Here is an 8,744-nt window from a genome sequence, read left to right as displayed (position 1 = left end):
AGAATACGGCCACCGCGAGGAGTGATCCCCATGACCTTTACCGATCAGTGTTTCACATTAAAACAACAAATGCTTCCCATGAACACGTCAAAATAAACTGCTTTTTTGCCTGTGGAGAGACTGATGTTAGGGTTGGGGGGGGGGGGGGTATTGCGGTACGGGGATGTTAGGGTTAGCAAGGGGGATATTAGGGTTGGCGTGGGGGTGTTAGGGTTGGAGGGAGGGGGATATTAGGGTTGGGGGACGGGGATATTAGGGTTGGGTTAGGGGGATATTAGGGTTGGGGGATTTTAGGGTTGGGATAGGGGTAATATTAGGTTTGGGGTAGAAGGATATTAGGGTTGGCGGAGGAGGGATATTAGGGTTGGCGGAGGGGGGATGTTAGGTTAGGGGACGGGGATATTAGGGTGGGGTTAGGGGTAATATTAGGGTTGGGTTAGGTTAGGGGTAATATTAGGGTTGGCGGAGGGGGGGTGGTAGGTTAGGGGTAATATTAGGGTTGGGTTAGGGGATATTAGGGTTAGGTTAGGGGCAATATTAGGGTTGGCGGAGGGGGGATATTAGGGTTAGGTTAGGGGTCATATTAGGATTGGCGGAGGGGGGCAGGGTATTAGGGTTAGGTTAGGGGTAATATTAAGGTTGGGTGAGAGGGATATTAGGGTTGGCCAAAGCTCCGCCGATCCTAATATTCACTAGCCCAACCCTAATATCACCACTAACCCAACCCTAATTTCCCCGTTCCCCAACCCTAATATTACCCCTAACCTAGCCCTAATATTACCCCTAACCTAACCCTAATATCCCCTAACCCAGAGGTCTCAAACACGCGGCCCGCGGGCCGCATGCGGCCCGCGAGACCATTTTGTGCGGCCCGCGACGGCATTTTGGATTTCGAAGTATTCGACAACATTTTACTACCAATTTTCTTTTTTAATTTGAGAACTATAAATTCGCTCTAAAACTACTCTGGAAGCCTGAAACTACTCACCAAACTTCACTATTACATCACTTCCAAAAGTTACCACGCATTGGAAGATCACCTATTACGTGACATTACTTGTTTATGATGGTAAAACATGACCCGTTGATGAATCGTGACTGAAAATTGTGATTTGGGCGCGACCTTCTGTAGAATTACTCGTACTCGTACTCGTCGCGTCAGACGTTACAATCAGAGGACTTTGTGACTCGGAATGCCGTGACTTGGTACAACAACGGATGCAGCAAACTATTAAACTGGTATGAGGAATAGTAACATATCAAAAGGTCGTAGCTTGCGTTGCGTAACTTATTTAGATATCTAAGCCGGTCGGTATGGCAACCGCCATATACATTGTGCTGCCCCTTTGATGTTTGTGTGTTTGTTTGTTTATTCACAACATTGGCGCTTATCGCCTATATGCTTATTTGCGCCCAGCAGATTAATTGCATTAACACAATGTCTTTTGCGGTATTGCTTCGTTTCTTCTGGTCTTTAGCTGCCATCTTTCCAGAGTTTGGCTCCCTCTTCTTCTGGGCTTTTCAAGACGGCGACACATAGAAACATGGCAGAGCCAAGACTCGAACCAGCAACCATTGGTGACGTGACTGCAGTGTTTAACCAACTGCGCCACTCCCCCCCCCCCCCCTTGATGTATATAGTTGGTTACATCCTGTGTCATCTTTGGTACCTTTATATATGTTATGATCGCCAATTAAATGTGTCAAGTATTAAGTAGTCGTAGCCTACGCTTCTCAGCAATGTTCCCTCTAAGCTGCGCACGTGCGCAAATGCGCAGTGCTGAAACAGTCTCTGCGCACAGAAAATCTAAGCTGCGCACAAAAAATTCGAAGTGATGACTTTTTTTTTGTCGTTGCGCAATGCTCTTCAAGGGACCGCGCAAGCGCGCAGACTCGTAAAACATTATAGGGAACATTGCCAGGGGCAATTAGTACTATCGCTGAAGATTGAAACCGAGGTACAGGTGCGGCCCATAAAGGTAAATATTACGCTCCGTGAAGAAATGATAATTTGCAATGACGTGTGCCTCACGAATAAGATTTTTCTTCTAGTATGGTCTCGTACGCGTGAGCGATACTGATCGATATCATTTCAATAGCGCAGTCTTTTCCGGGAATGGCGAAATAACATGGATAAACAAAGATTCGTTTGAACGGGAATCTTCTGTCGATAAGGTCATATGCTGATATTGTTCTTGCTTCAGTCAGACTTGATTGAATATTCGTATCATTATATCTGACTGTATGTCTTGATAGTAATCAGTGCATTGTCGGTATTAAGACGTCACATCAGTGTTTTAATGCGGTAGGGGTAGGCCTACATCGATCGCATGTATTGATTCGAAGTGCGTTCTCGTGCGTGTATGTCTCTAGTAGTGATCTATGTCAACATGTACACGTAGTTATTGTGACGTCACAGATGATCGCACAAAATTACGATTCGCCGTCTATAATGCTCGCGGTTATAGGCGTCCGCGTCTAATCGTCCATGTGTGTCGCTACAAGTGTCTTGGCTAGCTGCTTGCCTGTGTGGCCAACTTTGAGTGAATACTCGCTAATTCTGCTTAGCACTGTTTATACTGACCTCTTCTAATGGTGACAAAACGAATGGTTAGTTTCTCATCCCCTCACCAAGCCAAATTAACAAAGAAGTGCGATTCGTTTGACATAGAGTGGTTGTGGAGTATGTGAAAACGGAAGACAAAACTACAAAATTAGGTGAGATTTTTCTTTTTCGAGTGAGGAAGGTCTGCTCTGCACAATATGTCGCGAAGCTAAAATAGCAAACGAATATTCGGATGGTAAAATATGCACACTGGACAGCATGGAGCTCACGAAATAGCCTCCTGTGACGAAGTCATTATATCAACGGGTACGCCCGAAGATGCTCAATTATTATTTAGGGTTCCTACCTTTTCCAACACTCCTCACTCGATCGGCTCTACCGGTGAGTCTGATTACGTGAGCAGAGAGAGCATAAAAATTGATAGCAATAGACCGATTCATTCATGAATTATAGAAAATTTTCGCGCTTCGCGCGTCTAGCCTCACACCCACTAAACGGACACTCAATGCATATGGCAAGTAGCTGCAAAAAGCGTAGAACCCGAGGGGGGTCTGGGGGGCATAGCCCCCCAGAAGTTAGGTTTACCACCCTATGAGCGGCATGGTTGCGCACTGTTGTCCAAGTGCCTGCGCAGTGAGTGGGCGTGTTTGCGCAGACTCGTGAAAAATTAGAGGGAACATTGCTTCTCAGCCGTAACAAGTAACACCAATGGATTCGTCGACGATTGCACATTTCTATTGCTATGGCACAGTATTTATTACGTCCAAGTTGTTATTGATCTGTTTCAATATTCGAAGGTAAATCTAACGCTGATTCTATTTTACTTTGGTAATGACATGATCAATATAGCCTAGTTGTCAGGAATAGGGCTATGCCCGAAACCCGGATTAGGCAGTACTGATCCAATGCTCTGATATCAGTTCAATCATAGCAATTTACAGCGTAGCTACGTTGTAAATTGCTATGGTTCAATCTTTGTAAAATTCTCGAATTATACCTATAATTGTTACGCGTCAAATGACCGCTAGCTGCAAAATTATAACGCGACAGCTTTTACGATGTCCTGATGCATTTGCTCTCTCGCATGGTGTCTACAACTAACTGTCTACAGCAACAATATTATTCAAATATTTTATAATGTGTTTTTTTTCTTGCCAGGCGTGAATTAACAATAGTAGGCCTATATCACATTTTCACGATGCGCGTGGAATGTCAGTCTGCAAGGTGCCGTCAAATAAAGCCTACTTGAAAATACACTGAATTCCCCTATTATTGATTGGTGCTGCGGCCCGCGGCGCCATCAAAAGTAGGAAATTGGCCCGCGAGCACATCTGAGTTTGAGACCTCTGCCCTAACCCAACCCTAATATTACCCCTAACCTAGCCCTAATATTACCCCTAACCTAACCCTAATATCCCCTAACCCAACCCTAATATTACCCCTAACCTAGCCCTAATATCCCCCCCCCCCCCCCCCGCCCCCCGTCCCCAACCCTAATATCCGTCTCTCCACAAAGGCAAAAAAAAATATTTTGACGTGTTCATGGGAAGCATTTGTTGATGTCATGTGAAACACTAATAGTTATGAGATGTTCATGTGCAACATTAATCGGTGATGGTCATGGGGGTCACTTTCTCGAGGTGGCCGTATTCTACACTTGACCCCAAACTTTGCCACGATCACTTGGTTTGTAACGCTTCATTAACTTCGCGATCAACAATCACTGGAGAGGGAGAGAGAAAGAAAGAGAAATCGTTGGCTGACTATGGGTCAGTCAGTCAGTTTTATTATTTTCATCGTTTCAAAACACCACAAAACTGCGACACAATAAAAAGATAGGAGAGTGTCGAAACAACTTAAAAGAATTTTTCCTCTTTTTGATAGTTTCCTCGGGGGACGACTATATGTCCGCTTTTTTGAAAATTTTTGTTAAAGGTCAACTGCATCTCAAAAATGACTTTGCCTTATTTCGTACATTATGTGGTTAGGAATATGAATAAAATAATGAAAATTGAAAATACCTTATAGTTTTCAAGTAATTTAAATTATAAATCGAAAAGTCAAAAAACGGAAACGAAACCATTCAGCCATGAAATGACGTCATGTAACTGACACAGCAGAAGTCTTGATACCTGGTTTGCATAAGGTTATCCCTGTTGCTGTGGATTTGAGTATTTCAGTGTGATCGTGAAAGCTGTTAAGAAGATGAGGAATGGAGGTAGACGTTATGTCGCGTATGGCTGCTACAATACGCAATATGCGGTACTCAAAGTGTCCTTACATCGCTTTCACAAGCCATATGCCGTCAGCCGACCGGACGCCTATAGCTGATTAGCTGAACAGTGCGGAACACCGCGTGAAGACCAAAATTGCGCACAGAATCATATTCATGCGCGGATCACTTCCAACCATCTTGCTTCAATGAAGTATCCGAGATACACAAGCTAGTTGACTACCGAAGACAGGCAACTCCCGTCCACACTTTATTTTCACGGAGGAATACCTGTACTCCTCTAAAGCTACGTACTGTCCGAAATCGGTAAGTGAAAATGTATTGAGTCAGCTAGTACTATAAGACTGTAACTAACCGTTTCTATTAGTATTGACTGTGGTAGTAACGAAAGTAGTTATTGTTTGCACTCAAGTATACATGTAGAATTAAGTACGGTACCGTATATGCCTTCAAAAACTTTTGAAGTGGAAGTATTCTAAAATTAAGCCACTTCACTCATTGAATGAAGTAGTGGCATTAGTTACTGAAAAGGGAGTATGTAACCAGCTGACTGCATGACCTGATGGTTACATCGCTGACCTCCTTTTATTTTATGGACTCCGTGGATAATTGAAAAGGACGCGACTCGAGCCAAAACTATAGAAGTGAGATGACTTGTGACTCGGAAATTTGCCACTTGGCTACAACCCTGATAAAATCATAGACTGATGAAGCTGTAGCCTATGAGTCAGGAAGCCTACTTATCATGTAAGCAGCAAAAGCAACACGATAATACCGATGATCCATTACTATATCGTAATCTATGTCCCTCTCAAGATGTTGGCAGCTCAGCGGAGATGAGAAAGTACCAGTATCACCATAACTGTCGTAAAGTACTGTGTTAACTGTTCAAAACAACCATTATAAGATTTCACCATATTCACAAGCCATACGCATCATTGTAGGATGCAGTTTGCAATCCTTTATTTAATGATACTTGAGAAGGAATACTGCCTTCAATCTGACTGTGTTATAACACCTTGTGATATTTTTTTGCCTTCTCTAGATTACTGCAATGAAGAAGTCAATGCACTCGTCAAAACACGACCAGGAACGGCAGAGTTCATCAATTTTATTTGAGTAGCGGCATCGTCAAAATTAGCTCGGATGATGATATTGCTGGACACAAAACCCGATATGTTTCTCTTCCTGATACAGTAGCAGTGTTGATGGATTAGTTTGTTGCATTTACTATTTTCATGCGCAATGAAGCATTTCAAAATTGAAATCCTTTGAAACTACTGGATGTGACTTTTGATCGGATGGCAGTAACGACATGCGCAGGCAGGATTTTCCGTGTTGTTTTCTGCAGAATCCCCATAGCAATCGGACGAAATTCCTGTGCAGTGTTTCTCAGCTTCCTGAAAAGTGTAGTGTTAGGAAATTACTTGGCAACGGACTCGCCGTTTCATCTTAATGAGGCTCATTCACTCATGCATCAAACTAGATGTTATAATTCTGTGGCCATAATCCTGTTCATATCTATAGTAAGACATCTTCAATGCATCATCATCCCAACAAGCTGATTGAAATCATGGTAATGCTGTGATTCACTCTTATTCTGTCAGCACAAACTCTCCCTGATAGTTGGCATTTAAGCTGGCAACCTCCATATTAACACATGTGATTGATTGTAGCAAGATTCCTAATTGAAACGAAGTAATCCACCAAATTATACATAGGCCGCTACCATACTGCATTTCATTTAGCTTTTACGCTGATCACACTACAGATTACCAACCGACCCATCATACGAAGCTGATAGGGGTTCCACTGATGTGGGATCGAGCGAATCACCACCTGAAGCACGTCCGCATTTCATACTTACATTCAAGTACTCAGATTCAGTTTTAACACCATACAAGCGAGTCCTTCGCCATACAACTAACTCAAATATTCGCCCAGCGTCTTGGCGAACACACAATCACACATATCCGCTGTGGTGAGAATAGAGATGTCATGTACTTGACGTCACAATGCACATTCTGCTTTTTCTGTAAACATGCCAATATTGGGACTTTCAGTCTAAATTACGGCAATTTCCGATTGAGTAGAAACACGGAAAGTCGGTAATTTAGGTATAAAATAAAGTTCTGAACATGATTCCGCAAAGTTGTCTATAGAGATGCAGTTGACCTTTAAATGTATGTGAAAATTGGACTGAGATATATGAAATCAGCACTTACGTACCGGTGGGCGGGTCTTTGGGGAGTTGAGCCAGAAAGACGACCGTTTTTAGTAAACCAACTACAAACTCGGAGTAAATTTACCAACTTTTCTCCGGTACTGTAAGTCTGAAATTTTGAAAATGTGTATCCTCTTTCCAGATTCCTAAAATGTGGTAACCCTAATAAACGACTCCATACCTTTTCACTGCTCAGCGAAGCTGAAGGCCTGATTTAGGCACCTCTAAACAAATAAGTAATCATCTGGAACAATTGTTGCAACAGTTTGACCGCTACTCCCCCAAAAGATTCACGTCCTGGAAATTTAGGGATTTATAATAACACATTTGCTAGGACTTGCCATATCTGTATTCTTTTCTCAAGAAACTGTTCGCTAAAAACTGACGCTCAAAAACGCTTAAATGTCCATTGTCCACTTTTCACATTTCGAGTAGGTGTTTATTTATACTATAACAAAGGCTTTTAGGTGAGACGTTGTCGTTTCCTAATTCCTATAATACGTACTTTAATATTTGTAATAATCGTTTAGTTACATTTTCATCCGAACAAGACACACACAATGTACAATGCGATGTAAGGAAAGGATAGGAGGATGTCGAACGGCGCGCAGTTGTGGTCTTTTTAGACTGACATTCACCTCGGCCTAGAGTGCCCGATGTAAAAGTTCTTTTCGATTTTGATCTTTTGAAGCCACGGGCTTTTCTAGTTCTTTTCCATTCCATGTGAGTGCTTTCATTCGTCGGGCCCTTTTCTGGGGTTTTTTGTCGCCATAAGAACGGCGACGGCTGGGTTAGAGAAGCCCAGATAAACCTCCGACGGGAATCGAACTGGGGCCGCCCAATGTATGCGCTTATCGTCCCCACTACGCTATCTCCGAATGAAACATGCTGAATTTGTATCTTAACAGACCTCGCTATTCGCTGGACCAGTTTCGAGCATCCTGATTCTGAAATGCCTGGAAACGGATAGGCCTACTCTTAATACCCCGTTGCGTGTGAGCTTGACTCCATAATCAAGCCCAGACTTGATCTGAAAAAAATTGTAAGGTCTCAACTTTTTCATTAATTGTAAATTACTTGTATAGAAATGTGTTTCTTTTCTCATTAATTTGCTTTTCATTCTTTGCTCATATCTCATGTGGGCCACCGCACAATAAAACTTGCATTTAAAAGTTGGTCATGAACTGAAGAAGGCTGGGAAGAACTTGGCTACATAGAGGTGGGTAAACTACGAATTACGTAGAGTTGGCACGAGATTGCGACATGTTGAAAAGATTGTAAGGTATCGAAACGACTTAGAGTAGTTTTTAATCATAAACCCACCTTGGCCTAGACCAGGGACTTTCAGCCGGTTGGCCATGGCCTACGCGACTCATACTTTAACACTTTAGCTGCCAAGGCCTATTATGGAAATTGCCAGTAAACGCCAGCGAACAATGAATTTTCGACTAGTTGGATATTAGGCTGGAATCGGGCGTGCTGATAAGTGCAAACCTTGCGCAACTTATGAAAACAAAAATTTAACATCAAGGAATTATAAAAATAATTCAATTTTTTTGCTGCTCATTTTTATGGAAAGCCACCTAGTGGTCAAACCAAAAAAAGTTGACCTTGTATGCAGATGTGATTTTTAAAAATACTTCCGGCAACGAAAATGGTGGTTTATGACAACAAGCCTATTCAGCAGCCTCGGATACAGCCGTAATCCGGGGATAGAACCA

At 42.6% G+C, this 8,744-nt stretch overlaps 1 long non-coding RNA gene across 1 annotated transcript; it reads right to left on the bottom strand.

The window, feature by feature from the left end:
- Nucleotides 1–5,890: 5,890 nt before the first annotated feature.
- On the bottom strand, nt 5,891–6,978 carry LOC145435604 (uncharacterized). Its single transcript, XR_013913906.1, has 2 exons — nt 6,667–6,978; nt 5,891–6,199 (listed from the first exon to the last, which is right to left on the bottom strand). It is a non-coding gene; the product is annotated as an uncharacterized LOC145435604 (long non-coding RNA).
- Between the last annotated feature and the right edge of the window lie 1,766 nt (nt 6,979–8,744).

This window comes from Botryllus schlosseri, chromosome 3 (assembly GCF_051294905.1).
Source record: "Botryllus schlosseri isolate E-star chromosome 3, Bs_hap1, whole genome shotgun sequence".
Classification (NCBI taxonomy): Eukaryota; Metazoa; Chordata; class Ascidiacea; order Stolidobranchia; family Styelidae; genus Botryllus; species Botryllus schlosseri.
The sequence above is the reverse complement of the archived record's forward strand: the minus strand, read 5'-3'. Positions and strand labels throughout refer to the sequence as shown.